The 21,320-nt window shown below is 35.5% G+C and overlaps 1 protein-coding gene and 1 pseudogene across 1 annotated transcript in view; both read left to right on the top strand.

Moving 5' to 3' along the window:
• Positions 1-21,320, top strand: part of TDRD3 (tudor domain containing 3) — a 203,135-nt gene that overhangs the window by 169,442 nt on the left and 12,373 nt on the right. The gene's annotated exons all lie outside the window — the stretch shown is intronic.
• LOC115839057 (trimethylguanosine synthase pseudogene) lies at positions 17,457-19,973 on the top strand (annotated as a pseudogene).

The raw sequence follows: 21,320 nt of genomic DNA on the forward strand, positions 1-21,320 counted from the left end.
GTTATTTGTGTTTTTCTGTACTCTTGCTTTTGTCACCTTATTTATTAGTCATCTCTCTGTGTTTTCATTCTATTTCTTAAACATCATTGTATCCTTTTGACTTTGTTTTTTAAACTTTATTTTCTTTTCACATTTAGTGGGTGGTATCTCTTGATGTATTTGTTTATTACCCCTTCCTACTGATCCTAATTTCCTGAACTTTACTGGACCTATGCTGTTTGTTCTAGAATCATGTGCAGTAGGCTTCACTATCACACCTCTAGAAAAAGAGCGGAGTTGATCTGTCTCCTTGTGAGAAACACTCTGGTGTTAATAGCTTTCAGTTCCATTAAACTTGGGAAATACTGGCAAGAGTTTTACACCTTAGTTTCAAATAACTCCCTTAGTAGTGGCCTGTCGTTGGCTGAGAGCTCCATTCAGAAGGGACAGGACGTTCTGCAACAGTGAGTACATTTTATTTGCCTTAAAAAAAAAACAAAAAAATCCCATATAGTTTGTTAAGAGTAAACATAATGATGAGGTTCTAGTTAAGTAGCTCAGGCCATCATAAGAATTTAAAAGTTATTATTTTTTTGTACATACTTCTTCATGCCTAGCCCATCTAGCTCAGGGTTAGTTCTGTTTCCTGGTTAAATAAATTTGGAAAATGCTGGGTTAAAAAATTAAGTATGCTTTTTGATTACAGGACTTCTTTGAGCCAGTAACAGATTAATATGTATTTTAAATCTCCAAGAGAGAGACATATATAGTGTTTATTGCTTCACAAACTTATTTGCTCATGGGACCCTTTTTTTTTTCCTGTATAAAATTTGTTATAGAAAGTCTACAGGAGTACTTTGAAAAACATCATACCTCTTTTCTTTGTAGTTTTCAAATTTCACATTTTTAAAATAGGGTGAAGATTTATCTTCAGAAACACTGTTTTAGATGTTCCAGACTTCTTCTTAATAATATAATATTGTACTTTTATGTTATAAATAGAGACTAAATATATAAAAGGCAATTTTTCCTCAAACATGTTCCATGATTCTTTACCTTTCTATGAATAGAGGACAAAATATACTTCTGAAAATTTATGTCCCTTCTAAGTACTTATGCCATTAGTAGTAGTGTTTTATTACATAAAAATAAATTTGACATCTTCTTTTACATGTAATTATACACAACTCACTGGTCATTTAATTTAATTTTAACTTAACTCTAATTCTAGAAACATTTATATATTAACTTTTTTAAATTTTCATTCATGAAAACTCCCATTGTAGCTTTTATAATATTGCTGTTTCTTTTCTGTAATTCTTGCCTAATAACCCACATGATCTTTATATGTTTCAGCAGTAAGGCATTGCCATGATTTGTTTGGGTATTGTATTTGTTATTCTCCAATAATCTAGCCTAAAGCAAAATCTGAAATCCTTTTTTTTTTGTTAAACTGGCATTGGCTACTGAATTAAAGGAAAGTATCAAAGCAAGTTAATTCCACTGAGTGTGTAGGCATTCTTAAATGAAGAAGAGGACTCCTAAAATACCAAAAATTCTGTTTTGTTTCAACGTTTGTATTGCTCCTTTACTAATAGGCTAGTGTGTTCTCAAGCCTTTGACTAGTATTATTTCAGTTAATTAAAAGCTTGTTAAAAGGCTCAGAGAAAACAAACTATTAAACTTAACTGCTCTTGGTCTTCTGTTTAAGAGATCAGAAGATCTCTCATTTTCCTTGTAACAGTTATTAAGATGAATTGATAATCTTGGATCTAACTCCAGAGCTCACTTGAGAGATCTAGAGGGGAAAAAATTATTATTTTAAGAAACATATCCTTTCCAGGCACTTATAATTATAAACAAGGGCAGAATGTATGGTTGGATAATAGCTAGTGAAAGTGCAAAGGAACTCTGTTAATAAGCAGTAGGTATATACTATAAGTACCATTTGTTTTAGAGCTTAAGGGGATTTGATTTTAAGTGAGCATATGAACTGACTTGGTGGCTGAAACAGTGGAAAGAGGTCAGTAATTATTTGTTGAATGATTAGTGTAGTCCTAGTGGTCACCCTTATTACTTCAGACATGAAGCCTGAGTGTAACAGTTTAATATGATAGTTTTTCCACAAGTATTCTGAGTGCTTTTTGTAACAAAGCTACTTTAGAAAATAGATTGGCCTATATATGCAAGGGATTAAAAGGATATAAGACAAGTAGAAGATAAATTTCCTTCCTTCCAGAAGCCACATAATAAATATTAATAAGGCCTCTATCTGGCTGGCATGGTTCCAGTCTGGGAACCATTGTTGGCATGGTTCTTGATTATAATTTTGTTATGCCTGTTAAATGAATGGTATGGTGTGAAGGAAGTAAGTGGGGAAGGCCAAAGTTGACTTTTTAAAACTAGTGTTAACTTTAACAACTTTTTATTGGAATTTTTATTTTGCCTGAAATGTGCTCATTTTTTCCCCCAGATCATGTGATTGGGAAATTAGGCTCAACCCTCCTGGTCATGCTTACCCAAGAGCTTATTATTCAAAGTAAGATACTAGAAGTCAGTTTCATTCTGTTTCTATATGGTTCAAATTCTAAAATTTTTGGACTTGTTATCTTTTTTAATGTTGGTAGCCATTTTTGATACTATTTAATGAATGATTAAGGAGAATATAATGAGCATTTTATCTTGAAAAGTTTTAAGTAAATAAGGCTTAAAATAATGTGGAGAAAAGTATTCTAGTGTATTTTTTTCCTTATAAAGTGATCAGTTAATATGAATCTTATTAAGAATTCCTGAATTTGACCATCAGTACTCAAACGAATGTTAGACATAATTAGATTTTTAAAATATGGAATTGAAGTCTTAAAGCAAATAGAAAAGGGAGATAGATCAAGAACTTGAGAGTAGTAGTTCAGAAAGCCTCTAAAAGCTTTGGGCACAAATAAAGATATCCCTGGTTGATCTTTTATGTGCCCTGATTAGTGTTAATGCATACTAAGCACTTGGCCTTACTGATAGTAGTTCTCATAAATAGAAAGACTGTTTGAGACTGAGATGTAGTGGAGCTGATTACAAAATGATCTAGAAATGCTAAAACGTTGGTCACTTGCCCAGTCCATTTAAATTGTATCCTTGTATTCTTAGGAAATAAGCAAAGCAAAGAAAAATTCTCATTGAATGTGTTTAAAATTAAAATATATAATTCCCTAAGAAAAATTAAGGAATGATACAAGAAACTTGAGACTGAGAACTCTAAATTTTTTTTGTAGAAAAATTACTTATAAAAGGCTACAATAAAAGCATTTTAGATATAATTTAGAAATGAATATAAGATTTAAATTTCAGGAAAATGATATGTACATTTTCCTACTGATTTATTAAAAATACTTAAAATTGGCTACGAAAAGACTGAATATTCCTTTCATTCTAATGATTATAATTGCTTTAATGAAATTAATGACTGAGGGAAGGTATTTAAGATAGGAAAAAAAATGACCACAGAGTAGGTTAAATGTAGATTTGGTATCTTGATTCTTAAGCATTTTTCAAAATAATTTTCATAATGGTATAATTTAAAAGGTTTGACTTAAACTGCTAAACAAAAATTTTTTAAACAAACTGCTTTAAATAATTTCAATTATAAGAACAAGTTTTGCTTTCTGAAATGATAATTGCTATTCTTTGAAGTTCCAATAAATTTCACATAAATGGCAAAAATACTTCTGACATTGTCTACTGCCAGTTGCCATTCTTGGACCCGAGGCTGAGGAACATTTCCAGATTCTGTGTGCTTTATCCTGAAAGAATTTGATGAAAAAGGGTCACTGAGAGAGTGAAATATCTGCTCTGCTTGGCCTTTGAAAGAAGGGGAGAGGGCAGGGCTAGTTTTGGGCAAATTACTTCCACCTCCCTTTTTGCCCCTGCTTCAGCTCCAGGGGAGCTGGAAATGCACAGAAGGAGTCAGAAGACCTGGGTCGAGTCCTGGCTCTGCCACTTACTACCTATGTGACTTTGGGTAAGTTATTTAATGTCTCTGGGTCTCAGCTTCAGTACAGGGTTGTTGTGAGGATTAAGTAATATGATCAAAGGAAATGTGCTTTGTAAACTCCCAAGGTCTATAGAAATTTAAAATTTTATTATCATAACCTGGCCTTCTTCTTCCCAGTTCTTCCATAGTCTGGTATCCTTGGCTATGCATTTTTAAAGCAGCCCAAAATGACAACTCCTTTTGCTTTTCCCTGTATCCTCTCCATATGGGAACTCTTATTCCTGTCCTCTGCATGCTTCAGACTTAAGTATTCTAAGAATATTAAACCAGACTGGTTAAATTAATCTTCATTGTAGAGTGTGGATTGTGTTGCCCCTTTTTACCCTTCCCACTCTCACCTTTCTTCTTTAATCTTCTCAGAATTGTGCACTTAGAAACGTCGAAAAATCTCCAGTGCATGGAAGTTCGCACAGTGTTGGCAGAAGTCCCTTAAATTGTGTTACCCAGATCACTTCTCCATTAGTTAGTAAGGTTGATTGGGTAAATGGGAATATGATTATGTCTCTTGTCCTTTCTTTTTCTTTGTGTGAAATGAGATGGAAATAGTTCAGAGTTAAAACTTCTTCTAAAATCTCACTGATAAGCTAGATCCTAAGTTGAGGAATAATCATAGAGAGGAGACAAGGGATTTAGTGGCCATTTCTTTGGTCAGCTCTTTGAGTTGTATCTGACTTGGCCTCATCTTTGATTCTCAGTAAACTCTAGCCTACCCTCAGTCAAACTAAATTTATAACACCTGTTGTCCTTCCTGGGTGCTCAGTTGATAGAGCCTGCATGGAGCTAAGGAGGAAAGAGAATTTGCCTTCTGCATCACGTCTGGTTTCAGATCAAGGGATCTTTAAGAGGCCATAATGAGAGCTTGTAGCTCTACTTGATCCAGCCTTCCCACATAATCTGAGAATGCTTGATTGGGCTATGTGTCAATAATAGTAATAATAGCCCCTGATGTTAACTGCTTGCCATTAATGCCTAATTACCATGGAGCACAATAACAGTTACTCATGTCATGATTAGATTAACTTTCTTAAAATTTTTATTTTATTTTATTTTTACAGCCTTGAACCATTGACTTATGCTCAATATGGTTTCTTGCTGAAGTAGCAGTGTCATCTTTCTTAACTAAAAATTAGAAATATTGAACTCTAGTGGCAATCAAATGCAAATTGAAACAATAACAGTGTTAAATGTGTGAATTAATGGGAAAAAATTAAATGATAATGTTCATGCTGGCAAAGATGCAGTGACATGAGTACTTTTATACATTGCTGATGGCAGTGTAAATTGGTGTGATCTTTCTGATTTTTTTCCAAGCCTTAAAAGTGTTCATTCCCTTTAAACTAACAATCCCACAGTTGTTAATCTCTGCTAGTGAAAGATAAAAGGAATAAGTGAATTTCTGAGAGATGATCATTGCAGCAATAACAGGAAAAACTAGAAACTACTTAAATGCCTAACAATAAGAATGGTAAAATAAAGCATCATTCATCAGCTGGGTGAAATATTTTACAATTGTGATAAAAGATCATTATGAAGGCTGTAATATCATGGGAAATATTTATGATGACTGAATGAAAGCAATTTATAGAGTTGAGAATGCCCTCAAAGTAGTGGTTGTTTTAGTGTAGTAGAATTATGTACAGACTCTGTATATGTGTATATACTTATTTTTCAATTTTATAAACTTTCTATAATTTTGTATTACATTTTTTATTTGAAAAAGTAACAGCAAGCAAAATAAAATTAGCAAGAAGAAAGTTGATCATGATTAGGGAATTTTAGTCTTAAAAAGAAATCCCTAAAATTTGCAAAAAGGATCTGAAAATATGGGAGTTTACAAAAAGAAATATGAATAAAAACATAACTTCTTTCTGATTTTTCCCTTTGCCTTCAGTGAAGTTAACAACAACATGATTATGGTTTTCCATGATAAAATACCATGATCTTTGAACTTGTTCCTGTCTATAATTAGTAAATGAAATACTTCTACAATTAAACCAGTAGACTTACCTATACAAATTACCACCTTCATTCAGTCTATCCATACAACCTACTTTCCAATTCCTTGCAAAATTCTCTCTTAATCACTGTCCACAGAACACATCAGAATTCAGTCTCTCCCAAGTGCTTTCAAATGCACAGCAAAATACATTTCTCCTATGAAATGTTTATTTAATCCATACAGGCATACCTTGTTTTATTGCACTTTATTACGCTTTGCAGATACTGCATTTTTTTACAGGTTGAAGGTTTGTGACAACCCTGTGTCGAGCAAGTCTACTGGCACCATTTTCCCAACAGCATTTGCTCACTTTGTGTCCCTGTGTCACATTTTGGTAATTCTCACAATATTTCAAACTTTACTATTATATTTGTTGTGGTGATCTGTGATCAGTTATCATTAATGTTACTGCTGCAAAAAGATTTCAACCCATTGAAGGCTCAGATGATGGTTAGCATTTTTTAGCAATAAAGTAAATTTTAATTAAGGTATGTGCTTTGTTCTTTTTAGACATAATGCTGTTGCACATTTAAAGACTACAGTGTAGTGTAAATATAAATTTTGATATGCACTGGGAAACCAAAAATTAGTGTCACTCGCTTTATTGTGATATTTGCTTTATTGCAGTGGTCTGGAACCAAACCTGCAATATCTCAGAGGTATGCCTGTACTTACTTAACATTCATAATTTTGGGAATATGTTAGTATATAATTATGATACTTTGACACTTTGTCCCTGTTTTTTTGATACATTATTAAAATATTAACTGTAAAGTGATATTTTTATATTTGAGGTTTTCTTATTAACTTATAATTTCAAATATATTTTAATCTGTTTCAAAAAACTTTTTGAGCACTTACTATGTGACTTTATCTCTCCACCCAGAACAGTGCCCAGCACAACACATTTCCTTAGAATGATTGCATGCTGGACAATGGCAATGCATAGATGAGCAGTCTCTACACTAAAAGAGTCAGACTAGCAGAGGAGCCCAGCAAGTAAAGCACCATAGATGGAGCGTGTTTAACTCAGTCAGGAACTGACTCATAGAAGAGGCGAGGCCTTCCCTAACTATCGTGTTATAAAACAGCAGTGCGCCATCACACAAACTCTCTATCCCCTTTGCCTGCTTTATTTTCTGCATATCCTGCCCCTCCTTCCAACCCCTAAGTGAAAGCAATGTGAGAACAGGATCTTTGTCTCAGCTAATACTTCAGCATTCAGAACAGTCCCTGAAACATAAGGCTTTCAATAAGTACTTGTTAAATCTGAATGAATGAAGTTTAATGTGAGTCTCGAAAGTTTTGAAAGACTTAGCTTGGGAAAAAAACGTGTGAGAGAATAGCAAAGAGTGTAGGAGGGCATGGTAGGGTGAGGTATTTTGGTAGCAGTATAGGTTGGGTGTAACAAGTGTCAGCAGATGAGGCTGGCTGCAAAGGCAGGTGGCTTGAAGGATGGGGAGTCAGGTGGGTTACAGGAAGGAGTTGGAATATTTATATCTGAGAATAGGGACCAATGAAGGATTTGGGGTAGGGGAGTGTCATGATGTGATTTTGCTTTAAGAGATTATTTCCTGTGGTATAGAAAATGGGCTTTAGTGAAAGCAGAGAGCAGGGAGACCAGTTATTGCAATAGTTAAGGCAAGAGGTGGGGACTTTGGAGTCATCAGAGTCTAGGCAAAAGTAAAGAGTATGGGTGAGATTGTGTATAAAAAGAAAAAAGAAAGTGTGTAAAAAGAGAAAAGACGAAGACAAGGGTCAACTTCCAGGGAATTTCACAGCTGAGGGGTGGGAAGGGACATTGAGAAGTAGCTGTAGTTTAGGAGGACAAGGGGTTGGGCAGATGGGGAGGGATGCTTAATCCACAGTATAAAATGCTGGAAAGGTCAAGGAAGATGAGAATTGAAAAGTGGCTGTTGGATTTGGCAATTGGCAGGTTCTTATAACTGTTGAATGCACTTTCAGTGGAATGGTGGATGTGCATGACAATTTGTGGTTTCTTGACAGTACGTGGGACATAAGAAAATGAGGGTTAGGCTACTTATAGGATCTTGGTTGTGAAGATAAAGAGGATAGAAGAAGAGAATAAGGAGTAAAGGAGCTCAGGGTGAAAATCCAAGCATGTTTACATCAAAGGCAGAGTGAAGAAAAGAGAGAAAGAGAGGTTGTAAAAATAGGTGTAAGGATTAAAAAAAATCCAGGCTGTGGTGAGAAAGTGGGGTACGATCACTTTGGGTGACTTTGGGTATGTTGAGGAGTACTAAAGAGAAGAGAGGAAGGAAGTAAATATAGGTGTGGATGAGAGTAAGCTGGGTTTCAGGGAAGGAAGGTGAATAATCCTTCACTAATGAACTCTTTTCTGTCAAGTAAAAGCAGGTCATCTGTTCAAAGTAATGAGGTCAAGAATAGGAGAGGAATTTTGAAGAGAGATGTAAAGATTTAGAAACCACCCAGGAAAATGGGAGAAGAAGCTGACCAAGAATGTATTTTCACAGCAGAAGTTTTCAACCCTTAGTAAAACTTACGCGCAAAGCATTCTGTGAGAGTTCATTCTCAGTTTCTGGTCTTTTAGTAGCTGCAGGAAAAGTTTAAGTGGATACAAAAATGAGAAGAACTTTACAAGTTTATTAAGTAGAAACTAACAAGTTAACCACTCAGCCCATTTTCAGTAGAGGTTCTCATTAAGGACCTGATATTTGAAAGTCTGCACAGTCATAATGACTATGTTATTGCCCTAGGACCTCAGCAGAATTCAGTATTGGAAAATGCCCTGTGAAAATGGCTTTAAGCTCTTGCTAGTAAATTTAGTATAATCCTAGGAATGTTAACAAAAGTTTCAGGCCTTCTTGAGCTAATCTTCATGCCAGGTAGTGATACATTAAATAGATAAAAATGTTAATTAGGTATTTGAACCTTCGAAGATGCAGTGACCCTGTGTATGTTTGGGTGTGCAAGTGTGCAAGCATGTGAGAGATATCATTGTTTAAAAAATTGTGATAGTTACTAAAATGTTCATTTAGAGTGGCTTATCTCAGTAAGGAGAAAAGAAGAAAATAAGGTAGAAAATTTTTAAACTCCTGTTTAATCTCTTAAAACCTAACCTATTGACTTTTCTATTAACTGACCTATTTACAGAAGGAGATTTTCCTAACATGGACACAGTTTTAAATAAGGAAAAAATTTTTTAAATGCTCATCATAATATTTGCATGACAGTTATAAAGAGTTGTCTAGCTATGGAATTATAAAACAAAATCCAAATATGAAACCAGTTAAGAACACATGCTGTTCACAATCATAGAGTTAATTTATAAGCTACCATGGAATATTCTTATTCTGCTATTGAAGTGGACAGCCCTTTCTCATTGCTACCATACCAAAATATTGATAAAGATTTCTGAAAAAAAAGAGCCTCAACAACTTACTTTCAACTTTCCTAAGAGAGCTTAGGAAAGTTATCTGTCTCAAAGTTTATGCCACAGAATGTGATAACACTCATTAAACAGAAACAATACTATGAGGTTTATCAAATTATGAAATTGATGAACATCCTTTATTTAAAATGTATTATAAGTTCTTAGGTAAATTTAGGAACTTGCCAATTACATAGACAAAGCAGAATTGTTTGTATTCATCTAAGCCTCTGAGGGTAAATGTCTTGGAACATGTAATAGTTAATGGGAAAAATCTCGTGTGAAAATATTTGTATTGGTGAATTTTACTGCTTTATTATACTTTTCCTTCTCATTAGTAATATTTTTCAGAAAAGTCTCCATGTCTGTGGATACCAAGGGTGGGGGACACTAAGTTGGATGAATTTCATAAAGACAATTACAGTGAGCCCTCTGTATCCACAGGTTCCACCGACCGTGTATCAAAAATATTAAAAAAAAAATTATAAGAAGTTCCAAAATGCAAAACTTAACTTCGCTGCATGCAGGCAACAATTTACATAGCATTTACATTGTAATAGATATTATACGTTATCTAGAGATCATTTAAAGTCTACAGGAGGGTGTGTGTCAGTTATATGCAAATACTATAGTACCATTTTATATAAGCACGCACAGATTTTGATATGATGGGGTAGTCCTGGAGCCAGTCACTCATGGGTATTGACGGACAAATGTACTGTATTTGGTAAGCTAGTAGGATTTGTCTCAGTAAAGAAGATTGCCTCTGGGTTCCTTTCTTCACTGGAAGAAAAATGAACATTCTGCTAATTGACCAGATTCTCAGCCTCACTTTTGTATTACATTGGTTATTGACACCAATAATTGTAAAATCACTTTGTAAATGTAGAGTGCCACATCAAGGCTCGTTTAGCCTTATGTGTTCTCAACCTCTGTAACTCTCTAGAATAATGCAAATTGCTTGACTCAAACCAATAAAAGAGAAACTGTGTTGTATGTGACATTATAAAGAATGGAACTTTACACTTGTGAAGGAGTAATGATAGCTAACTTTATTGAACACTTAATGTTGTACCCAACGTTATTCTAAGCTCTTTACTTAACACTAATTTATTTAAAGTATAGTAGCTGCTTATTGATAGTGTAGCCATTTCAGGGTAGTTCATTCTCTCATTGAGTGATTCATAGTAGGCGGTGCTCAGAGTAGATAGCATTGTGGATAATTTGTGTTTTATAGTAAGAACTATAGCACCTAAATGATATCACATCCATTTTGTTTTATAATTTCATGATGTATTTAAAATGTAAATGAGATGGAAAGCACTTGATTTTGATCTATTTATATAAGCCTTGTAAAAGTTTAACATGATAGGCAATTCTCTCCTTCAGCCTCTGTATCTACTGGGATGTGTGGAAAGAGCATGGATTTTAGAGTCCAGCATAACCTGGGCAAGATACATAATCTTTTGGTTGTCTTAAAGAACATAGTAGCTCCTCAATAAATATTTTGTTCAGTCATCAAATGATTGAAATGCCTGGCACATAGGTTCTTAATTACTTTTGTTTCCATTTCTTTAGTTTTCCTTCAAGGATTTAGAAATAGCAGCCTCCCTTATTGTTCACTTCCTCAGAGTAATATTTGTTGACCCTTGACTGCCACAGCAATTACTGATTGGAACTTCCAGATCAGGAGTTGGGAAGGAAACTGAAACTGCTTCCTTGTACCATCTTTTTCTTTGAATTAATTTTTTTTTCCTTTTATATTTCCTGTTAAAGTTTTCTTTTCTGTTTGAATGTTACTAGGATAACAGACTTTTATATTAAGAGTCTTACAATATAGCCCTAATAGAAAAATTCACAAGTCTTTTAAAGTAAACTAGTTTTTCTCATAAAGTGAAAGAACTGCATTCCCATTAAGCTAATAGTATTGCCTGCAAAGTTATAAAAATTTCCATCATTTTCTTTCACACTTTTGAAATCCTATGGTTTATAACAGCCTTCATAAATTGACGACTTCCATCCCAGCTCTGACACAGAGCTTTTCAGCCTGTCCTGCTGTCTGTGTACCTGCTGCTTGACATTGACAGGATTCTTGTCAAAATGGGGCTTTTGCATAAATTAGTGTTTAACCCTGGACAGGCTTTTCCTCCTCGTTTCAATACAGCTTTTAAGAGACTGTGCTGCTCTTATCCATAGATAATGAAAGTGAAATTTGACTATTTTATCATGCATTTTACACTCTGAAGGAGTGCCATAAACTTTACTAGTCTTATTTATTTTTCTTTTTTAAAAAAAAAATGTATTTATTTATTTATTTTTGGCTGCATTGGGTCTTTGTTGCTGTGTGCGGGCTTTCTCTAGTTGCCGCAGGAGGGGGCCACTCTTCGTTGTGGTTCATGGGTTTCTCATTGCCGTGGCTTTTCTTGTTGCAGAGCATGGGCGCTAGGCACACGGGCTCAGTAGTTGTGGCTCATGGGCTCCAGAGCGCAGGCTTAGTAGTTGTGGCATATGGGCTTAGTTGCTCTGCGGCATGTAGGATCTTCCAGGACCAGGGCTCGTACCCATGTCCCCTGCATTGGCAGGCGGATTCTTAACCACCGCACCACCAGGGAAGTCCTCTTACTGATTTCTTATTAAGCCCTAATTAGTAATTCTCAGTGTTACCAATTCTTGTACAATATAGACACCATCACTGATAGCCTACTGTCCCTTCTTGTCCAGAGGACCTATTTGCCTTACTTTTTATTTTAATAAGCAGCTTACATTGTATGTGGGGGAGAAAGTGAGAGGAAGGGGAAGGAGTTTTGAGTTGCATAAAGGAGTACACTTTAAATAATCTTATGGATGAATTTAGAAGTTTTAAAAAGTTAATTGTTTCACCTTAATACTTTCCAGTAGGTACATATTAAGCATTGTGGATAATTTGTGTTATACAGTAAGAACTGTAGCACCTAAATGATATCACATCCATTTTGTTTTATTAATTTTATGATGTATTTAAAATGTAAATTTTGATCTATTTGTATAAGCACTTGATTTTGATCTATTTCTTGGGTATTTGAAGCACCCAAGAAAATCTTTTGACTCTAATGCAGAGACTTTGTACCTTCCTGATGTTTTCTTACCATCATTGTTCCAGCCATGGCTGAATGGAGAAGGAACAATAGCTTCATTCTTGAACTACAAGAATATTTACATATTCAGTAGGAACAAACATTTATTTGCTTTTCCTTTGGGTATGATGATGAGCAAATTATTCTCCATAGTATATTATCAGTTCCCCCAGCCTCTATTGAACATCTCAGATGTTTCAGGTGTGGAATTACATGTGACTAAAAACATGGTTCCTGAATTTCAATAAACCTAGAAATAGTATTATTACAGCAAAATATAATATGTTTAGTAGCCTTAATTATATCAGTTGATATATACTGTCTAATTTTTCTTTACCTAAGTTGATGGAAATGAGTTTATCTCCCTTATTATTCTTGGAGAAAAGCTTTGTGATACCTTTTCTTTCTTCAACAGTCTAACCATCAAAAATGATTGAGAAGAGAAGCTAAGCTTGGAAAGAAAATGATTTCTTTTAAAAAAAGCTAACTCTTCATATACCGAACATTTTGAAATCTCAACATGAGGGAAAAAACCTCATAAATTTAAGCATACTAAGAGTAATTTATACTTAGTTAACAGCAAGACGATATGTTATATCTTTACCAACATATTGAAATAATTAGAATAAATGATCGAGAATGTGAAGATTGGAGTTCCTTCTATACAATGCCTGCTTATAACTGGAACGTATACGCCAGGCACCATATATGTCTGTGTTAGCTGATTTAATAACTACAGGAACCCTGTGAAATAATTATTAGTATTCCCACTTAATACACATGAAAAAGTACAAATCCAAGTTCAGAGCCATTAAGAAACTTGCCTAAAATCATAGAGCTAATAAGTTGTAGAGCTGATGTTCAGTTTGCAGACTTGCTGACATCATAGTACATGATTTTACACTTTACCTGTAAATGGAGATAAATGATACCAACCTACTTTTTGTATAATGTATATAAAAATTTCATCATAGCAGTAAGTTTGTACTCAATATGTGATACACAGTTTTGGTAAAGTAACTATCAACTATTTAGTTCATTCAGTCTTAATTCTCTCTTTAAAATTTAGAGAATTTTAAATTGAGAAGCAAAGATGTATATGCAAGAGGTATTTCTCAAGGGGCTAGAAAGTATTTTACAAAGAGTAGAAAAAGAATCAACCTATTCCTTTAACCTACAGTTCTATTCCTAAGAGCTTAATCTTATACTGTGAATCTCCTTTTATCTTCTAAATTTCACTGGAATCTAGTTTCAGGGTTAAACTACATTTTAGCCACCCATGTATGTTTTAGGTGGTAATCCTCCAATTTCCACTAGGCAAAAAAAAAACTAACAAATTACCAAGATAATTTTATTTTAGAAAAACTGACTTAATATTATATAGTTATTCAGAACACACCAATGATAAAACTATGCCAAAGTAGTTAGTATCTTTCAATAGTGCATATATTCAATTACAGTTAAATTTAAAACTTTAGGTTGGGAAAATAATTCTCTTCAAATATACAATGAAATAGACCTGGGAATAGGTTATAGACATTTCGTTTGTTGACAAGTACAGTATGAGCAAGGAATGATCAAGCAGCTGCTAAAAACATTAAAGCAAGGTCAGATTGCACTAATGATTATATAGAGTTTGTCATCATGGGAAATAGTAGTATTATGTTGCAAGCAGACCATACATGCAATATTATTCTGAATACTAGGTTACATAGAATAGTAAATATTAAAATGTATAAAGGAAAATACGATCAAGATGATGGGAGATAGTGGAAATAATGGTATTTGACAAATGATTCCAGGAACTGAGTCTTTTGATTTTAGAAAATAGAAGACTAAGAGAAAGGCATAATACTTGTTTTAAAATAATTTAAAATCTTCCATATGGCAAAGGACATAGGCTTAATTAGAAAGCCCGGGTAGTTTGCACTTTCTAGAGGAGGATACAAAGGAGTGGGGTTGGCTGCCTGAGAAAGCCTTAGCATCCTTCACCACTTATTTGAAGGAGACAGAACCATCACACCACCTGTGTGTGATGTGTGGGGATGAATTTTGTACCTTGTAGATCAGATCATTGACTCCTGGGGCACCTCACAATTCTTAAACTACAGCTTTTATTAACTAGCCTGATAATTGATAAGGACTTTTAAACATATTTTCTTTATGTTTCACTATAGAGAAATCATTTTACTTCATTATGCAGACATTGTTAATATGGGTTGCTGGGTATGTATGGGATTTAAATGTGAAAATGATTATTACATCGTAATCTTATAGATAACTATAAATAATTTATAAATAACTATAAATAATCTTATAGATAGCTGCTATAAGATTCAAAATTTTAATTCTTTTCCTGTCAATCTTATGTTCCTTAGGGGTGAAAACATTAGCAAATGATTTTATTTTCTGTACTGTTAGATATTGCAAACCTTTTCTTAAAGTTATATAAAGCATGTCAAGTCGTCTCCTTTCCCTACTCCAACACTCAGTACTTTTTAATGGCAAAGATCTGGCCTGTATTTTATCAATTTGACATGGAGTTTTTTTTTCTAATTCTGTTTCTTTAGTCTGTATTACAGGTCACTGAAGCACACCATAAGTACTTGTCTCAAGTGGTCAGTTACATAAAATGTACTGGGCTGACTGTTTTAGAATAAAAAGCAGTCTGGCATTATGATGTGGTAATTATTACTTTCAGAGAAAGAATTACTTAATTCATTCTTAAAGTATATTGTATTAGTTACAAATTTAAGATGTAAAAATGGTATAACTTATGAGGGAGTGAAATGATTAACCACTTGTGATTAGTGCATAAGTTTTAACCGTAAAATATTCTAAAACATATTTGCTCAATTAGCATATTTGGGAAAGCAGTTGCTTTTGCAAGAGTAATTTATAGGCAATCACCTGAAAACATATCAACAGGCATAGATAAGCATTTTTCATTATTAATCATCATTGCTATACCTCTGCTGTTTAAATAGTGTCTCTGTTTTTTATGGCATTTGATAAAATTTTAAGGTTATGGTCTTGTTATTAAGGCAAGATGTTCAAAGAGGTTAATCACGTTTATTTTTAGCTTTTTCTTAAAATGTTCATATTTTAGGCAAATCATATCTTTAACTTTTGATTAATCATTTTCAGTAATGTGTCTTTGCTAATTTTCTCCTTTTCTTTGTTTTATTTGCCCTTTTTCTCTATAATTAAAAAAGACCTCTTCCTAAAAGAAACAAAAACAGTGGTAACAATGGAATGATTTTTAATGTGAAATTATTAGTTTTTGTGTATAGATGTTTTTCAAATTTCTGAAGAAATAAAAGGCAAGCAGGTGACAAGAGTCTTTCTCCTTGCATTGGCTCTTTCATTTTCTTCAGTGGCTTTTCCACTTTCCTTATCTGACAAAAGCAATTTGAGGAATATTCTTAACAGCAAACCTGATTTTTAGCAAAATCTGTGAGTCTTGATAGTTCAATTGAAGTGAGCATGTATATATTACTGTCAAAGAATTACTTAATTCAGAATAATAGACAACGTATATGGCTTATTTGCTAAACTCTTTTTGGGTATTATCTCATGTAATGCTCCTTGTAAACCTATGAGTTGATTAGTGCTGTCTATGTGAGAAAACTGAGATGTAGAGAAGTTGAGTAACACATCTAGGAAGTGGTGGAGTCTAAACTCAGACTCAGATCTGACCTAACAGACTGAGGTCTTAAATACCAATGCCATGATAAGGTCTCTCAAGGGAATCTGAGTAGATTGGCATCTTTTGGAGCAGAAATATGCTTCCTACCCTGACTTCTGGACAAGCTTTGGAATCTATTTAACCTTTAGCTTTAAAAGAGGAAATGAGTTGGAGAGAGGTACACATTTTTACAAATCATATATTCATTCTTTGGACTTCACTATGGCATTTCAACAAAGATGCTGACCATTAAATGTTTATACTAGCCTCAGGGCAGAAGCCATCTACTTATTTAAAATTAATCTTTAGCCAGCTATTAGAAAAAAATAAGCAAAACTGTCTGAAGCAAGAAATGTAAAATATACACTATGTGATGCCATGAAAAGAACTTTGGAGTGGACAGCCCAGGGGTCTTATTGAAGCATGGCCACTTACATAACTTTGGGTAAGTTACTCTGAGCCTTAGCTTGTTCATCTGTAGAAGGATGAGATTAAGTAATTCAAAGCATTGTTGCAAGGATTAAATGAGATAAAATGCCAGGCACATAGTAGAATAATCATTCCCCTTTTTTCTATTCCAAGTTTTAAAGAAAGTTGGGTGTGTTTTTGATGGAAGAGTATCAGTACTTTTATTATTTGAAGTTTGAAAAGGGTGACATTTTCTAGTCTCTTTTTTGTATTATATTCTCCTAGTTGAAATATGGATGCAGCCTTTTGATGTTGAGTTGCATTTTCTTGAGTGTCTAAGCTGCCAAAAATAGCTTGTTTACTTTGTATTAAATAGTAGAAGATCTTAACGATGTTAGAGGAAAGACAATGGTGGATAGTACTGTATTTGCTTTAACTGTCATTGAAACATCCAGTTTTCTTCCATGTTAAAGTTTAGTTGTCTTATTTAGGTAGTGCTTTAGTTGGCAGAGTACAGAATAAAACCCTTGAGGTAGGGATTCAGATGATTTCCTAATATCTGATAGAATCATCAATAATCCTTACCTAATTCTTATGTAACTTTAGAGAATATCCTCTTTTCTAAAAAGAGAATATCAGAACACAGTGAAATGTCTCAGAGTTCTCCTGAAACATTGTATTGCCGTTCCTCCCTGGCAGCCAGGCACGCCTCCAGTCCTCCCCTCGGTCCCCAGCAGCGGAACAGCGGCTGGGAGGCCTTCCGGCGCTGTTTGCGGCGTGGCCGCCTCCTCTGCGGCGCTACGACGTACTGCGAGAAGTGCAGCTCCGGGGTGGAGATGTGTCTCTTCCTTGAAGACCTGCGGGAGGGCTCCTGCATCCTCTGCCTCTGCTCCAGGGCGTTTGTGGAAGATCGGAAATTGTGCAGTTTGGGATTAAAAGGCTACTACGTTAAAGACGATGGCAACAGTGCAGGAGAGCAAGCTACAGAAGAGGAAGAAGGTGGTCGTCCCCAGGGCACTGCAGAGTCACGTGACAGCAAAGACGTAGGCCCAGATGAAAGTGAACTTGATTCTGAGGCTGAACTCATGAGAAGTATGGGACTGCCACTTCAGTGTGGTAGGGTGTCTGCACATAAGAATTTTGAGGTATCTATGAATACTAGAAGCAAAGTTTAAAAAGAGAAAAAACATCAAAAGAAGTACTTAGATGAAATTAAGAGAGAATCTTGGAGACAAGAATGTGCGGAAGATGACATTTTGGCTTCAGATTCAGATGATCCATCTTCATCTGAGAATGAGAACACCAGAAGGTATAAACTTCGAACCAAAAAAGACATTGAAGGTGAGAATCTTCCTGCTGAAAATACATTATCTCCAAAGCTGGAAATTACGGAGCTCTGGGAGAAGTACTGGAAGGAATACCAGGGGGAACTGCTGTGGCAAAGCTGGCAAGAAAAGCATGCAGGTCAGACGCCGTCCTCAGAACCCTGGAACATCCCTAATACAGAGGCGGAATGGGAGCAGCATTATAGCCAGCTGTATTGGTATTATTTGGAACAGTTTCAGTATTGGGAAGCTCAGGGTTGGACTTTTCATGCTTCACAAAGCTGTGATACAGATACTTGTGTGTCTAAAACAGTAGTTGACAACAAGAAAGACGAAAATCGCACGAAAGCAGATGAACTTTCTTCTCCATCTTCATCAATGGATAGCGAAAGCTCTAGTTCAAGTGATAAAGATCATAATGAAATTCTTGATGGACTTAGTAATATAAGTCTGAATTCAGAGGATGTAGAACAGAGCCGATTAGATCCCTCTGTGAATTGTGATGGACAGCAGAAGAGAATGCCTTGCTTAGGGCCAAAGTGAACCATGTAATGGAGGAAGCAAGGAAAGCAGCTTGTCTGGGAACAGAAGCACAAGCCAACCAGCTCAGGATTCACAAGAGTCATCAGAAGCAAACACAATCACAGACAGACCACACCTCATCGGCACTGATGGAGATGAGAGTGGCAAAGATCCACCTGAACAGAAGCCAAGCAAATTCAAGAGGAGCCACGAACTGGACATTGATGAAAACCCGAATTCAGACTTTGATGTCGACGGTTCCCTTCTAGGATTCAAGCATGGCTCAGGACAAAAATATGGTGGAATTTCAAATTTCAGTCACCGGCGGGTCAAGTATCCACACAAGAATGTGAAGTACAAGTCAAAGTACTTGGACATGAGAAGACAAATCAATATGAAAAACAAACACATCTTCTTCACTGAAGAGCCAGGAAAAACTCTTTTCAAGAAAAGCAAAACTTTGAATAAGGTAGAAAAATTCCTAAAATGGGTAATGAACCAATGCATGAGGAAGCATCGCAGGAGTCAGTTTCTCATAACAACGTTCAAGATACTTGCACAAGCAGTGGTTCAGAGGAACAAGAAGTGTCTGTTGAAAAAGGGGATGACCCACCGGAGACGAATGAGCCAGAACCTGGAAAGCGTCGTGCCATGTCTTCAGCTGGGGAAGTGGGAACAGAGAAAACTGACAGGGACAGCACAGAAGCAGCAGTGACAGATGAGGGTGACTGCCCCACCAAGGCTGCACCAGACCGTCTTCAGGTAGAAGCCGAAGCTGAAAATAAAAAGAAGAAGAAGAAGAGCAAGAACAGAAAGGGAATTGATCTGCCTCCTGAGATCACCGCTGTGCCCGAGCTGGCAAAGTACTGGGCCCAGAGATACAGGCTCTTCTCCCGCTTTGACGATGGGATTAAATTAGACAGAGAGGGCTGGTTTTCAGTTACACCCGAGATCGCTGAGCACATTGCTGGCAGGGTCAGCCCGTCCTTCCACTGTGACACCGTAGTCAACGCATTTTGTGGAGTTGGAGGAAATACCATTCAGTTTGCCTTAACAGGAAAGAGAGTGATCACCATTGATATTGATCCTGTTAAGATCGATCTTGCTCACAGTAATGCAGAAATTTATGGGGTAGCAGACAAGATTGAGTTCATCTGTGGAGATTTCCTGCAGCTGGCTTCTCGTTTAAAGGCTGATGTCGTGTTTCTCAGCCCTCCTTGGGGAGGACCACACTACACCACCGCGGAGATCTTCGACATCAGCACCATGATGTCTCCTGATGGCTTAGAAATTTTTCAGACTTTCCCAGAAGATCACTAATAATATCATTTATTTTCTTCCAAGAAGTGCTAATATCAACCAGGTGGCGTCCTTGGCTGGACCTGAGGGCAAGTGGAAATAGAACAAAACTTTAATAATAGATTGAAGGCAATCACTGCTTATTTGGGGGAACTGATCCGCAGATCAGCCTCTGAATCATAAGTGAGGTGGTATAGAGATCAAAAGATCATAGCGGTCAGAACACTATTCACTTGGAATTTCTTCTCTGTATTCACTGACACTTTGTACCCATAGTAAAATGGGTATTTGTACCCTAATACACTTTTTGCCCACATTGATGCAGTACCATCCAGAATTTGCTTTTAAACATCCATTTATTTTATAAAGTTAGTGTTTTTTAAGTTTCTATTGAAAAAAATATGAAATATATTTTGTAATATAGAAGTTTATATTCTTTTTCTATTAAAATGGCAGTGAAAGGAAGAAAAAAAAAAACATTATATTCTCAGCCATGCATTTTGGACCAGTTGCTTAGTAGTTAGATTTTGAATCCGATTTTGTTTCTTGTCTTGAATCAGTGTGGTTTTTTTTAATTAAATTTTATTTTTTTATACAGCAGGTTCTTATTAGTTATCCATTTTATACATATTACTGTATATATGTCAATTCCACTCTCCTAATTCATCACACCAACACCACTACCCCCGCCACTGCCCCCCTTGGTGTCCATACGTTTGTTCTCTACATCTGTGTCTCTGTTTCTGCCCTGCAAACCGGTTGATCTGTACCATTTTTCTAGGTTCCACATATATGCGTTAATGTACAATATTTGTTTTTTTCTTTGTGACTTACTTCACTCTATATGACAGTCACTAGATCCATCCACGTCTCTACAAATGACCCAATTTCATTCCTTTTTATGGCTGAGTAATATTCCATTGTGTATATGTACCACATCTTCTTTATCCGTTCGTCTGTCGATGGGCATTTAGGTTGCTTCCATGACCTGGCTATTGTAAATAGCACTGCAATGAACATTGGGGTGCATGTGTCTTTTTGAATTATGGTTTTCTCTGGGTATATATGCCCAGTAGTGGGGTTGCTGGGTCATATGGTAATTCTATTTTTAGTTTTTTAAGGAACCTCCGTACTGTTCTCCATAGTGGCTGTATCAATTTACATTCTCACCAACAGTGCAAGAGGGTTTCCTTTTCTCCACACCCTCTCCAGCATTTGTTGTTTGTAGATTTTCTGATGACGCCCATTCTAACTGGTGTGAGGTGATAGCTCATTGTAGTTTTGATTTGCATTTCTCTAGTAACTAGTGATGTTGAGCAGCTTTTCATGTGTCTCTTGGCCATCTGTATGTCTTCTTTGGAGAAATGTCTATTTAGGTCTTCTGCTGATTTTTTGATTGGGTTGTTTGTTTTTTTAATATTGAGCTGCATGAGCTGTTTATATATTTTAGAGATTAATCCTTTGCCCATTGATTCATTTGCAAATATTTTCTCCCATTCTGAGGGTTGTCTTTTCGTCTTGTTTGTAGTT

Source organism: Globicephala melas, chromosome 18, assembly GCF_963455315.2.
Source record: "Globicephala melas chromosome 18, mGloMel1.2, whole genome shotgun sequence".
NCBI classification, from domain to species: domain Eukaryota; kingdom Metazoa; phylum Chordata; class Mammalia; order Artiodactyla; family Delphinidae; genus Globicephala; species Globicephala melas.